The sequence below is a fragment of the Arvicanthis niloticus genome, chromosome 16, assembly GCF_011762505.2.
Source record: "Arvicanthis niloticus isolate mArvNil1 chromosome 16, mArvNil1.pat.X, whole genome shotgun sequence".
Lineage (NCBI taxonomy): Eukaryota > Metazoa > Chordata > Mammalia > Rodentia > Muridae > Arvicanthis > Arvicanthis niloticus.
The window spans coordinates 52,719,681-52,735,416 of NC_047673.1; the positions used below are offsets into that span (position 1 = coordinate 52,719,681).

Below are 15,736 nucleotides of genomic sequence, written 5' to 3' on the forward strand. Positions count from 1 at the left end.
TTATGATGTGCTCTTCAATTCTGTTTGCCAGAACTTCATTGAGAGGTTTTGTCTCTATGTTCAGATTGAGCTATATTTTTTTCTTTACTTGGTTTAAATCTGATTTTGGTATTAGATAAATACTGGTGAAATAAAAAAGAATTTGAAAGTGTTTCATTTTTTATTTCCTACAGCATAAATTAAGGAGTATTGGTTTTTTTCTTCTTGGACATTCTGATAGAATTCTGTGCTGAATTGCCCTGGACCTTTGAGTTTTATTCTGGGGAGAGTTTTAATTATTACTTTTGCTATTCTCAAGTTGTTTAATGGTATTCCATAAAATCAAGTTATTCCCCCCCCCAAATAAAGAGCCAATTCTTTTGGTTTTATTTTATAATTTTAAGATAAGAGTACATTATTAAATACACTGCATTTTTCAACCCTTACTAGAGGAGCTTCTGCTTGCAGTAGATTAATGTTAATATGGAGAGCCACAGTTATATGCAGAGAATGTGTGTGGAGTGCTAAGATCTATATAGTCCACCTGTATCATACATCTCAACCACAAGACTCATGGTGGGAATGGGGCCAGAAGGGCTATAAAGGCCAGAAAGAGTCAATAAATTAAGACAGTATTACTGAACATTAGAATACAGTTTACACATGACTTCACAGTGGCTTGTAAGTCTACATACCGAAGAACACCACAGGACCAAGGCAGCCAAAAATCTCAGGATGAATGAGCCAAGGCAACCCCAATTCTGAAGAACATTTGGAAGGTTACTTTGCTTCAGGCATGAAACCCTTGTAAAGCTCCCTGTGCTTCTGGAGTTGGCCCCGTTACTCATGCGTTTATAGTCAACCCTTAAAAGACCTTTTGAATACTTTATTTAAAAGGAGCTCATGAAGTTGAGAGGTGGTGAAATAGGTGATGTATTGGACCAGATGGAGTAGCGGGTAGATTTGATCAAAAAATTTACATGTATGAATATCAAAAATAGTCAATAGATGTCAGTAACAATGGAATGAACTTTATGGGATCATTAGTAAACTGAAAGGTATTAATTCTGGTAAGTAAATGCCTCTTGACCCCTTACTGGGTGTGAATACACAGTTATATCCTGCAGCTAAATTGCATGTGAGGGCTTGTACTGAGTACTATAGACTACAGGTCATTGTATGAAAGGAAAATCAATGTAAAGAATTAAGGATATTTGGAAAATACATTTATGAATAGGTATGCTCTTTAATTTATAAATGCCCAACAGTTAAAATATACCATCTTAATCTCTACCAAGGATTTCTGAATTAGATATTTTCTCTTTTTAAACAAAACATAAAATGAAGACTCAGATACAGGTCTGATTATTGTTTTGGGTCTGAAAAGAGAAAAGAGATTAATTACTAAATAGAGGCCTCTATTTAGAGGTACATGCAAAGTTCACGTAAAGAGCAAAATCTCTTCCAATATGTACATATTTAACGAGAACAAATGGGAATTTAAGCCAATTACCTCTAATATCATTTTTTGATTTATTATCATCTTAATAACTCATGAACAATTTGAGCTCCAAATAATGATCCTGGAGTGATACTGCTGAAGGTTTTGAATGAATGTTTTATGACAATTTCTAATAAAAGTTTCAATAACTAGTTATTTCCTCTATATTTTCCCTTAATGGGCCCTGAGGGTGCTGTCAGCTTGATTCTGGTAAGCTCCTGTGGCTGAAAGCTATTTGCTGGTGCTCTCCTAGGCTTGAAGGCAATATTTTATTTACAGTCTAAGAAATCAAATGATTCTCTTCATTCTGTTTTTCAAAGGCTTATTTTCATTATTCTGAGACTTGATTTTTCTGATGCAAATGTAGTACTATAGTTTCCATACACCAATATTCTTTGTGAAAAATACAATGTTAGTATCAACGAGTGTTTCAAATCTTTCCTTTTATCCTTTTTGCTTGATTTTATTCTGACTTCTTTATCAAAGGAACCCTTCAGCATCATGGATGGTTTATACTCTTGTGAAAATGATTTATTAGAAATCAAACTATTATAATTTTTCCCATGAATTTTACTTTAAAAATGAATCATTTTAAATTATTCTGTTGAACAGGTTTTCTAAGTCATAGAAACACATTGCTTCAGCATGTATTTGGAAATAATCATACTCGTTACCATTCTGAACAACAAACTACCCGAAGACTCAGTGGCTTAAAACAATGATCATTGATTACTCTTCAAGTGTTTTTGGCTTGGCTGAGCTGAGTGCTTTCAGTGTTTTGTGGCTGGGACTTTCTTCATTGCCATTCTGTGGGTGGTTGGACTATTCTTCTTCTCATATTTTCCACTGTATAAGGGGCAGCAGGGCAGGTTCTCATCCTTGCAGTGGCCAAGGAATAAGTGACTGACATCACATAGTCTCATTGACTCTGCTCAGAACTGGAACAGGGTCTGTTCAGTCTCCATTCTACCGAACAAAGAAAAACCATGAGGATGAAGAAGGAGTACTTGTTTGCCAATGATGGAGCCATGGAAAAGATACGAGTACAGTGATGTACAAAGGAATGAAGTGACTGATACCAGCTCCCAAAGAATCAGTGAGAAAGGAAAGGAGAATTTTGTTTTACTAATTTGTGAGCCAAGATTGCTGCAGGTTTTCCCATTGTTCAACAATTGCATAGCATCATAATAATAGAATATCTCCTCACCTTGGGAAGATGGGAAAGAACTGAAGAGTTATAATGGTGGAAACAGTTTGATCAAATTATCTGTAGAAGAGGCTAAAGCACAGTGTGGATGTTAGGTTTTGTTCTCCCTTACCAGCCTATGCTTCAAGAAATAAGAATCAGATTCAAAATATATGTACAAATATCTATGCCATATAATTAGGTTCTTCTTTCAGAAGGCATCCAGATACAAGTCTGGAATATTAAGGAAAAAAAATGTGTGCATTTGAAAGGTGTCAGTGAGCGTTTGTAATTAATGATTCCCTTTAATTAATGAAAGAATTATGAATCAGTACATGATAGATTTAATATAAATATTAAAAATTTAAATGGACCTAAGATAAATATAATTAACCTCAATTATTTATGTGTTTCCAAATTCTGTTGTAATAATACGTTTTTGTTTACCTATTCTTCAATAATCTAAATATTTATCAAAGTATATATTTTTAAAATCAAAGTTCTCTCTCTTATATGAGTGTTCCAATTCTAAAAATTCTTGATAATATCATCCTGATTTTAGTCGGGCCTTCCTTAATTTATGGAATTGTTGGATTTATAGTAAACACTTTTAGTCATTCAGTCTTTTATTTCCAGTAACTATAAATTATATTTTAAAACTGACTATTCTGCTGATCTTTAAACTACAAATGCTGAAATATCACCCTGATTAATCTACTTGTGTGTAAAAATAAGGCCATTTCAGTATAACTCATTTTTTTTTTCTTTCATAGAACCTACTTACTAACCTGCAGGAGCACAATGTCTATGTCAAAGTTCTGTACACATTATGGTTTTTCACCATAAGTGATGAAGCTTCAGCCTCCGATTGTTGTTTGGGTCTAACTCTAGACTTGTTCAGGTTGACCTGTCTCTGTTCTGGTACAAACACTACAATTTGTGCTCTTGAGGGAATGCTTGTTTATTCAGTTCATCTTGATGCCAATTATAACAGAATTAGACTTTCATTGATATTCCTTGCAGATGTCCCACTTGGTATCCTGCCCTTCCAAAAGAATTTTAAAGCAGTGATATAACATCCAGTAGTACTCTTGTATAATTTGAGAATCATCTTCCTTTCTTCTGGACAATTTTTATTCCATGGCATCTAGTCTCAATCCTACTTTGTAGCTCATACTCACTGATGGCTTTATGTTGTTCCATCTTTCATCCTTACTTGTTTGGACACAGAATATCCTGAACTGATATGCAAAAAAAAGTGGCTGGGCAATAAACTTATGTACAAAGGTATAAATGTGGTTAAAAAGGCATATCAAAAACAAAAGTATCATTTAATTATCCAATTTAAGAAAACTAGAACAAAGACTTTATTGAACATACAAAGTTTCAAACACTGCAGTTGTGAGTATATAATTGTGTACATTACATAGAATAGTTGAGACTAGATTAAAGAAAACAATTAATATAAAGTACTTACATGGTTGTTTGTACATGGTAACAATTCAGTTCATCTGTAGAAAGGGCAAACAAAAATGTTCCCAAAAGAAGGTCATTCCTAATCCTAGTACTGTCATGTGTTACTTTGTTTGGAAAGCAGAAGTTGGCAGATGGGACCAATTTTTGTGATAGTACAATTGTCTGGGATTATCTCATGTTCCCAGTGGGGTCCTAAAGTCATCCTAATGTAGCATCTGTGGGAAGGTCAAAGAAAAAAAGTGGTTTGTGCATAGAAGTCATTGTCATAATGACCATTGTGGTAATATCAAAGGAATCAGGGAGACTAGGTGCAAGAAAATTAGGGAATGGACTTTTCCAAGCAATTTTCAGAAGAACAGGGAGATTGAGCCCTGTTTTGAGCCCCTTAATTTCTGGATAATGTAATTACTCATTTGTATTGTTTAAATTGGTTACTTTCTCAGGAGTTGGCATCAATTTTTTTTGTTGTTGTTTTGTTTTTCGAGACAGGGTTTTTCTGTGTGGCTCTGGCTGTCCTGGAACACACTCTGGCCTCGAACTCAGAAATCCACCTGCCTCTGCCTCTCAAGTGCTGGGATTAAAGGTGTGCGCCACCACTGCCAGGCAGTATCAATTTTTTAAAAAAAGATAAAACTCTGTATTAGCCTTGCTGTTACTGATATTACTGTACTGCTTCTTGCATTAAAATATACACAAATATACTATGTGAACAGAAATATGTTGTCTTACAATTATGGAAACTAGAAGTTAACACCAATGTGTCAACAACTAGCCTTTTCTGAGGTTGTGAAGGAAAATATTTGTCTGGCTTGTCAAGGACAATATTTTCCCTGTGTCCTTATTATCTATTTTCTGTGAGGCTCTCTGTGTGCTGTCCCCATTGTTATGATGACATCAGCAATAAAAGGTCATTAACTATTATTAATAATATTAATCATATTAACTCTGTAAAGACCTTCTAGCACGTTGGCTTTCAAAACCTTAAATTTTAAGATACAAATTATCCATGATCCTTGTTAATGACATTTGTAATATCATTCCTATAATTGGCCAGTTATAGAGCAAAAGGGTCTAAAACTGTTTTAGGTGTAATTACATCTATTAGGCCACTTCTTTGATCCAAAATTTGTCCAGTTATAATAGGACTATTATTTAGTGATTTAGTAAGAAGTGGATCTAGAAATTCTAGCACTGGAATTAAATTTCAATTATGAAAAAATGGATTAATTGTTCTAAACTGGTTCCATTTTTATAATTATAGGGAGTTTCCTTTAGTTGCAACAGACATTCTTAAGTCACCCATGTCTGCTCATGACTCATGAAGCATGAATAAATATGAGCTTTCTACATAATTTTGAACATTCAAGATAATTCTGATGTCATTAGGGCCCAAACAACATGTCTGACATAGCAAGTAGCTATAAAAGTATTCTGTGACAGTAAAACAGCTCAAATTATATTTAGCACTGAAATGTAGCTACCATTGGATTTAACCTAGGTTATTAAGGCTTAAAATTAAAGGCTCTTTTGTTTGGTTGGTTTTACCCTTGGTGTCTGGGCCATCCAGATTCTGGTTCCTGGTCATCTATGGGTAGTGTTGGGCATGGGCTCCTTCTGATGATGTGGGCTTCAAGTTAAACTAGTCATTGGTTGACCACTCCCACAAGCTCTGAATTAAATACTAATTATGTCTGATTGCTATTATTTGGTCATTAAAAATAATTGAAGACGACATGAATATATGAAGGGAGTTGGGGACAATGGTAAAGGGAGTGGATATGGCTATATTTTATTGGATACATGTATGAAATTCTCAATAATCAAAGTAAATTATAATTGATATATGTATAAACTAAGCACTACACCAAAAGCACAGAAAACATTATGAAAAATTGGACAGAAATATTGTAAGATGGGGAACCCTGGCATTTACCATAAGATAGTTTCTTTTATTTATGACAAGCAATGTCATTTGGGATATCTCACCAAAAGAATTGCTGAGACAAGACCTGAAAAATAATTATTACCAGTTGATGTTCAAACATGAATGGCAGAATTTTCATAAAGCTATACTTCTAGTTGAGATATGGTGGCTATTGAGGAGGACAAATCAGTCTCTCCAAGGATGAGACCCCTGTTACATTACGTACTCTCAAGAGGTCAGTCCTAAGTATATTTGATCAACATTAAATAAATATAGCAGGTTGTATCCATAACTTTATGTGTATACATATACATAACAATAAAAATTAAAGAAGGAAAGGCCATGAATTTGAGAAGTGAGTGGGCACATGAGGAGCTGGATGGAGGGTAAGAGGGAATGATTTTGTTTATAAAATTCTCAAAAAAAACATAAGAATTGGGGAAAATAAAGCGATAAACACTAATAACTGCAAAGTGTCATATTTATTTGGATTAAGAGCCATGGGATTTTTCATACAGAAGTTATCAACGGAGTTTTGTCTTTATCTCAAAAACTCACTATCAAAATCATTAACAAAAGATGTAATCTGATTGGGAAAATCAGAAAAGTCTTCCAATATATTATTAATTTGTAATCATTTACACATTGGCTCCAGATGTTACTCTGATGTGGATGAAATGCCTGTTTATTCTTCTATTCTGAAGATGCAGATGTAGTCCACAAATTTCTATTTCTTCTATTCCTTAAGCTTTTGTGGCTCCCCGAATTCCAGCAATCTTCCATCTTTGTGACATTCACACTAGATTATCACCTTAATTTATACTACTTTTCTTCCCTTCTTCACCTCTCTCTACAAATCTTGGCCAATTAAGTCTGCCATCCTTGAAGTCAGAGATCCTCATTGTTAGAATTCCTTGCACTCTGGACCGCTGAAATAACACTGTAGACCATTAAAAATGTTGAGTGGGTGGGATTTTTTTTTTTTTTTTAAAGAGAAGAATCTCTAAGCTTGGAAGGAAATTGTAATGGGGATGGATTAGGAAACTCTTGATATTATAGTAGATTTTTTTTTAATTGTCACTTAAATACTTTTAACATGCCACGGAAATCATCCAGTTCTACCATCTAATAAACATCATTTAGATTCAGAACACTGGTCTGGAGTAAAAGAGAAAAGACAAGTGCTTTATAAGTAATTAGAAATATAGGCTGAAAACACTGGGAAGAAAAACCACAAAATGCTAAAGGACTTAAAATATGTGAGAAATATTATGTTGGCTACTTACATATATATTGAGAAGTTTTAATGGCAGTGATTGGACCCTCTGTAATAAAAATAATAAAATTTATTGCAAAGCAAAAACAGAAATATTTCCATTTGTTGCAATTTCAGATGGAATACCACACTTCTGCCCAGATAAACAAAGTGCTTGTGGGCATTCATTTACATCTGTTTTTGAAGAAGGAATGCATTATCTTATAAAATTATAAGTCATAGTAAGTAAAATATAAAACTGGAATACTCATCTGGCAAATATCTGGCCTTAATGAATGAATAAGATTTTTTAAAAAATTACGATTGGTGTGTTTATATCTCTATTCATTCCTGGTCTAATTAATATAAAGACTAAGAAGAGAGAAATAATAGGCAAAAACCTATTTCTTGTACTGCTTGTACTTGTTTCTCATATTTTTAAATGAAAAAAAATATTTAAAATAACTTCCCCTTGCATAAGTATGAGCTCTGAAATCTTACAAAATCACCTGAAACATTTGTAAAGTATCAGTCTTTAAAAAATAGAGATTGTGAACTTTGGTCTAAATATGTGATTAAGTTAAGTAGATATGAATACACACACACACATTATTTTGTGTCTCTTGATTATTGGATTTCATTGTAGAAGTGCTCTGTGAGAGAACATCATCACTATAAAAGCATAATGACATATACCATCACAAACAAAGATGGCAGAGATTACTAGACACCTATATAAGATACATGTCATAGCCTACTGTGATTAAGGATATTAGAAAGAGAGCTCCACAGGATTAAGTCAACCACCAGAAGAACTGATGAAAGGGATTCATAATTAAGATCTGTGAAACAGCTCCCAGCCAAGGGCATGTTGCTTATGATGAACAGCATTTTGCAAAGAAGAAAGAGTATAGTCCAAATTGATAGCTTATTTAAATTGCAGCATATTCATTTATCATTCTCAAGCATTGCATGTTGCACATAATTCTGTGTGCTATACATTCTTACTTCATTGACAACTGCAGAAAGTACAGAGATGCCACCAAATGACATGACAAAACTGGGCAGAGAAAAACCCATGAGGCCTGAACATAAAGAACTACAGGCAACTAAGACAAAATGGGAAAAGGAGAAGTGGCTTTCTCCAGGGAAAAGTACACCAACTGCCTGTTGAGTGCTAAGTCTTGAAAAACATACTATTCAGTTCATACACATATTAGCAATATATATGTATATACATACACAGACGTGCATGTAATAACAGTGAAAACAGAGACCATGAATCTGAAGGAGAATGAGGAGTAGGTATATGGGAGATTTTGGAAGCAGAGAATGGAAAGATGAAAGATTGTAATTAAATCATAATCTCAAAAATAAAATAAAAAGAAATACAGAAAAATAAAAATAAAATAAAAATAAAAAGTGAATACATTGCATAGCAGACAACAAGAACATATCCATATACACACAGAGAGATTACATAGTAGAGTCAGGGAACTATTATAAAATAATTTATAGCCATCATAATATTATACAAAGTAGATTTCTCAGTTGTATCTCATGTCCATTGGTGCCATCTCTGTTTGGCTCATGTTTCAATAATCACATTGGTGACACTTCATTTACATTTTAGTGTATTTTCTTTGTTTGTGTGTGTGTGTGGGGGGGTGATGTATGAATGTGTGTGCTTATATGTAAGAAGATTAGAGAATGTTATCACTATTTTCCTCTTTCATTCTCTACCCTTATATTTTTTTGACAAGGCCATAAAAGGATCCCAGAGCTCATCTATTTGACTAGACTGTTGCACTAATGAGTCATGGATCGTTTTGTCTTTATTTACTTGATTCTTTCAACATAACAGCCCTGGAGTTAATGACAAATGGCACTGTGTTCAGACTCTTATACGGGTTCTCATATTTGCCTTGTGTGATTTTTTTCTGATTGACTCTTCTCCCCAGACCTCTACTATATATTCTTTTGGAACCACCATTTTCCATACATTTCATCATTGTTCTAATTCCCATTATTAATACCATTTATTTTATTAAAAACTTTAGACTGTAACCATTTTTTATAAAATAAATTTTCAGATTTTATCATTATAAACTAACTGATCTGATAATTTGAAAAAAAATTGACTTTAAATTCCTTATATATTTACAAATAAACTAACATCTGCACAATAATAAAAATATAAAGAAGAAATAATCTTTAGAAACCCATTTCGGTAAATAGCAATATTTGGTCATCAATTCATATAAACAACATTTTGGGAAGCCTGTGTTCACATTAAAGAGATACTGGTTTTGCAGGAAGTGTCTCATGATTGGGTGTGAAAAGCAATATGTGATTTTTTACTTCAGCTAAACTACAGTGTGATATCTATCAAAGGAAGGCAGATATTAAATGAACAGAGTTCATAATGAGGGCCTTACAAAGACATTCTGATTGTAAATGTGGATGGAATTGGGGTAGTGAGCAGCATCTCTTGTCCCTGCTCCCTGCTTTGTCAATCTGTAACTGCCTCTCTGAACTGACTGATAGATAAATTCCAGGCTGACAGAACAGATTTCACAGCCTGGAGACTCACCATAGGCATCTGACTTTATCTGGATTTCCCATTAGCTTTTTTCTTCTTTATTTAGCAGAACCCAGATAAATTCTCCTCACTCCCTATTTCTTAACTCTAAATTAAATCTTGAGTTCTCTTTCTAGATTCAATTCTTGTCTATTGATTTTCCAGCTATCTAGAAAAGAATCAGCTTCCTTTTCCTTTTCTTTCTTCATTTACCTTGAAGATTTTCTGTGTCTCTCTATTTATTCTACATATAAGAGAAAAGAAGTAGAATTGCTCATAGGAGAGAGGATAGAGAACAACTAGCTGGGTTAGCGTTAAGGGAGCAGAATCCAGAGGTTTTAATGATAAATGATTAAATCCAGAGGTTTAATGATAAATTACACAGAAGCAAAATGTAGTAGTGTTAATAACTTCAGCACATTCTTAAGCTCTCAAGTTCTGCTTTTGAGAAATCTCTCTCTCCCTCTTCCTCATAACCCTCTAACTGCACATGTGCTGTTTTCTCAAGTGCTCAAGTTCCCACTAGAGAAACTGGGATTACGTATTGAGCACATTCATTACTATCTTCTAAAAACATTAACTAGTTATCTTGAAAAAAATTGGTGATTAGGCCCAACAGCTCATGTACCTTTTAGTACTATTCTCTCATCAGAGCATAGGTAGTCAGCTTTAGATAAGTACTTTACAAATAGTCTTGGAAGCTAGTCTGCTTGCTTTTTTATTTTTGTGTTATAGTAATGATCTGTACAATTTATCTTATTATAATCTTGTTATCTATAAAATTGAATTCTTAATTGGAGTATATTCTGTGTATTAGATGTTTAATTTGATAGACTAATAAATAAAAATCATTTTAAAATAAAAAGTCACTGTTTTGAGATATTATGTTTTATTCTATGTATTTGTGTGTGTGTGTGTGTGTGTGTGTGTGTGTGTGTGTGTGTGTGTTGGCTGATACATAAATTCTTGCATGAATATGGAGGCTAGAAGCATGCATTGGATCTCTCTGAGCTGCAGTTTTAGATGTTGGTGGGAAAGTGTGGAAGGTTGTTCTTGTTGTTTTGTTGTTTCCTTTATTTGTTTATATTTATTTTGTTTTGTTTTTTTCAAGATAGGATTTCTCTTTTGTAGCTCTGATTGTTCTGGAACTCACTCTGTAGAGACCAGGCTGGCCTTGAACTCACAGAATTATCTGGCTCTACTGATATTAAAGGCATTGCCATTGTCCCACTTAGTACACTGGTTTGTTAAACAGGTACTGGGATCCAACCTCCACTCTTCTTGGTTGTAAAGCAAGTACTTTTGACAGAGCCATCCCTTTATCTATAAGCTATCTCTTTCTAACATATCAACTAAGTTAGTTTACATGTAGAATCTCTCATCTCTCTCTCTCTCTCTCTCTCTCTCTCTCTCTCTCTCTCTCTCTTTCTCTCTCTCTCTCTGTGTGTGTGTGTGTGTGTGTGCAGCCATGCGGGGCTTCATGTGAGTTGAATTCTGGGTTCTAGAACACAGGGCTTTATGCTGCCATGTCAAGAATTTTACCTACAATGTTTATTTGCATCCTGTTCATAAGATTTTTAAGCACCCCAAAGGCTTAACTGAAACATTTGGGACAGTGAGTGTCTGGTGTATCTGGTCATATGGCTCCAGATTTAAAAGAATTATTTGCCTTATTCTATTCATTCTTGAAGCCTTGAAGTTGTCCCATTAAGGAGTTGTTTGAAAGCTCCAAAGTAGAGAAAAATCATAAATAAATACTCACATTCTTCAGAGGCCAAGACTTGAATTATTTAGGAAACCATGAGAATATGGGATCACATACATTGCAGAAATGGCCAGCCTTGAAAAGAATTTGCTTACTGTTGACTTTTTTCTAACATAATTAAAGTAAACTACTATGTAAAGCTATTTGTATTTTCATTAAAGGAACCAACAGGAGAGACATTTGCTGAGTGTAGCTGCTGGCCATATGTGCTTACTGCTCTATACCTGTTTATGTGCTGTAGTTTTAAAACAAAGTCTATGTGTGGTAAGTTAAATATATTCTGTTAAATTGCTAATCAATCTACTTGATTTCCTCACTGAAATGTTAAAATCAAATTAAATGATCTTCTGTTATTAGATTTAATTTAACTAAGTTATCCTTATTAGAAAATACTGTTTCATGTTTCTTGACCTGAATTCCTGTACATTGATATTTAATTATTCATATTTGGTTGATTCTTCTTCATGGTAGTAGAAAATACAGTGTTCTCTCATTTGATGATTTAATGAAAATTTGAGGAAATGTCATAACAAGAAGATGGTGGTTGACATCAAAATATTGTGTGGAATAGTCCAGCTAGTGCAGAAAGAAACTCTGCTTTCAAACCTCTTCTCATATATAATAATTGATAATGATAGGTGTTAAAGAAAGCATAACAAAATTCAAGCAGTTTTCTCAGCATCAACAATCTTATTTACTGAAATATCCACATACCCAATCATATATTTAAAAACATTAAATTTCAATACTGTGACTATTTGTGAACTATACATATGTATACATATATATGTATCTTTCTATATTAATATAGATAGATAGATAGATAGATAGATAGATAGACAGATAGATAGATAGATGCATAGATATACTTAAGAGAACACATTTGGCTTACTTTTAATTATTTTAGTAACACAACCTCATTGCCTTTTAATGAAGAAATCCTCAGAAAATATTGAGATATCAAAAGCAATTACCTTAAGGAAAGACAAAAAGTGACATAATATATTCATGACTTAATATGTTCAAGGTGCTCCAATAAAAATATAAATAAAATAACATTGAATATATGTGGTCATTTCAGTCAGTCAAGGATGTCCTCCATAAACCCACAGAAATGTTATATTAACTGAAGTGACCCACAAAGAGAATGACACATACTACATGCTTTCTCTCATATAAAGATACTAGGTTGAAATGCATATATATATATATATATATATATATATATATATATATATATATATGTGTGTGTGTGTGTGTGTGTGTGTGTGTGTGTGTGTGTGTGTGTAATGTCTACATGAACGCTAGTGTGGGCATATGATCTGAGATTAGGAAAGTATCCAGGAGACAATACAAAAACATGTTTAAAATGGCTACAGGGCATCAGGACACATGGGACATGAACAGCACGTAGGCTACTGGGAGGAGAAAGCAACAGGGAATTCGGAGGGCCGAGACAAAAGACAGGATAGGGGAATTAGCAAAAATAAACATGCTAAAATAAGTCATAACAAAAGTTACTGTTCTGTATGTATGCAAAAATATTACTGGAACTTAATTTCTCTAATTTTTTTCATTCAAAAATGTTTCAGATACAGGGGTCCATTTTCATATGCTGTAATTGCAATTCATTGTGGAAAAGAGCTGTTTCTTGTGTTAGAAATATATGAAATATAATGAAACATATTATTTTGCTATTAAATCCTGTTAACAAAAAAACAGACCTTTGGGTATTTTAAAACCTGTTTTTAGAATCCCATGCATACATTTTTAACACCTTTCAAAGGAAATATATAAACTGTGATTCTCCCTCTGAGCAGTGAAATTAATGATTAGCGGGCTGCATTTCAACAGGCCATTTACCATCCATTGTCATAAATATTACTGTCTGACAGGACCCGATTAACCAGTCCCCAGGGGACTAATTGCTGAAAAGCCTTACAGGTGCTTTTAGGAATACAGTCATAAAAATGTAGAAAAATATGTAGAAAAGATTGAGCAAGCAGACTCTGGACAGCCTGGCAAGAAACTCAATGTTTCCTGTTCCTGAGAGAGAGTTTGGATCAGTGCTCTCTTGACAGATTCATTTACCTCTTAGTGTGTGTGTGTGGGTGTGTGTGTGTGTGTGTGTGTGAGTGAGAGAGAGAGAGAGAGAGAGAGAGAGAGAGAGAGAGAGAGAGAGAGAGAGAGAGAGTTGTAGTCTATCAAACACTTCAGAGAATAAGAAAAAAGTATTAGCATCTTGAGTGAAGTAGAGCTTAAAGCATCTATAGGGTTTTGTGACAACCTCAGTTATGTTCCTATATTGGAGAAGATAATAACAATGGACTTTCTACTTTTAAGGGATATTTTGTATCTAAGTTATTCCACTTTGGATTGAGTAATATTAAATTCTATACCATTTCTTCTGCAGTAGAATATTGTAAAAAGTAATAATTTTGGATTTGGAAAAAAACCACTTTTATAGTAGCAGTGATTTTCCAGTATTTCCTTCTCCATAGAGACCATTGACTGAGAGTTCTGCCCTTCCTACTGTCGACTGGTGAATAGTTATTCATTTCCCTCTTAGACTTCATTTCCTTCCCACTGATATGTATTGAAACCGTGTAAAATTGCGTGAGACCGTTTCTGGAATTTGTCCTTTTTACTCTGTGCATTTCTTTATGCAGGCTAATATGCCAATTATTGGACAAAAATCATGAAGATAGATCTTTTCTTTTACTGACTTGACTCTATGAAGAGTGTCCTGAAATATCTTAAGTGTATCTTGAATACACACTGGCTTGTTCCCTCAGGGTGATGTTAACCATGTCTGTAGCAGGAAGTTGAACTTACTTATTTATTTACTCTTTATTTGAGTCAGGTTTACACTGTGTGGCCATGGATGGCATAATGCCGGTGAAGAGCATGGACTTCTACCTGTGATCCTATGGCAACTATGCATTTCTGGTTTTTGCATTTTCTTGAATTTCATCAAATGTGCCCTTATATGACTTTGCAATATTTGTTATTCTATAATATTTTCACAATGTGCAACTCTATTCTACAGGTCATGCTTTAGTATAATTCTTATTGTATTATATTTATTTAAATATATACATATACACACATATATATTCTAAAATTTTATATTTCATCATGAATATATTTCAGATTAAGTGCATTGCAATTTAAAATACAATACCTAGGAAACATAGTAGTTTCATTACTGCTAATCAATAATATAAAAGTAAATAAAATTAGATTAGAATTAGTTTATGATAAAAATAATTTACCATTTTACGCTCTCCATTGCATCAGTATGAATAGTTATTTTCAAGAACACTGAATATATGGTTCACTTTCAAGTTTTGGTATTCTGAGTAAAATGAATCAACAGATTATATCAAAATGTTAGAATTGTAATTTAAACTCTAAGGCTCAGGGGCTTCTAGAACACATGGCATTACTCTTTTGTTACTTACACTTAAAGGTAAGCTAATGTTATTATTATATACAAACATATCATCTAAAGACCCATCTCTTCTCATATTTGAAGTCTGATTTTATTCTCATATCAGCTTCAAACTCACACATTGTTGGTTGTGTAGACTGTGGATTAATTTCTTGATTAAGACAGTATAGCATAAAGGAAATGCTTTTGTACTGACCTTTACCCATAAATGACTGAGTGAAGATCTACTACAACTTGTGTTTAGCTGGTCAATAAGAAGAGAAGCACATCACCACCACTGCCACTACCAATAGACCTCATTTATAAGCTGCAGGATTCAATTTAATACAAAATGACATGTTTTATTATATATATATATATATATATATATATATATATATATATATATCCAAGTAAAGACTAATAAATTTAATAGCTGTATTAGTAATAGATGTATAGTTTAATTAAATGCGTTTAGTATTTACTTTAAAATCTTAAATATGAAAACAGCATAGTTTTATGTATTCTAAGGTATTAATGGTGAACAAAGATAAAAAACAAACTATTACTTGTACTCCAGGGAACACATATAAGATTTCTTCCCAGTTTTATCTTCCATAATCGTTTTACACTTTC

At 33.3% G+C, this 15,736-nt stretch overlaps 1 protein-coding gene across 3 annotated transcripts in view; it reads left to right on the plus strand.

Moving 5' to 3' along the window:
* Nucleotides 1–15,736, plus strand: part of Spock3 (SPARC (osteonectin), cwcv and kazal like domains proteoglycan 3) — a 348,872-nt gene that overhangs the window by 41,875 nt on the left and 291,261 nt on the right. The gene's annotated exons all lie outside the window — the stretch shown is intronic.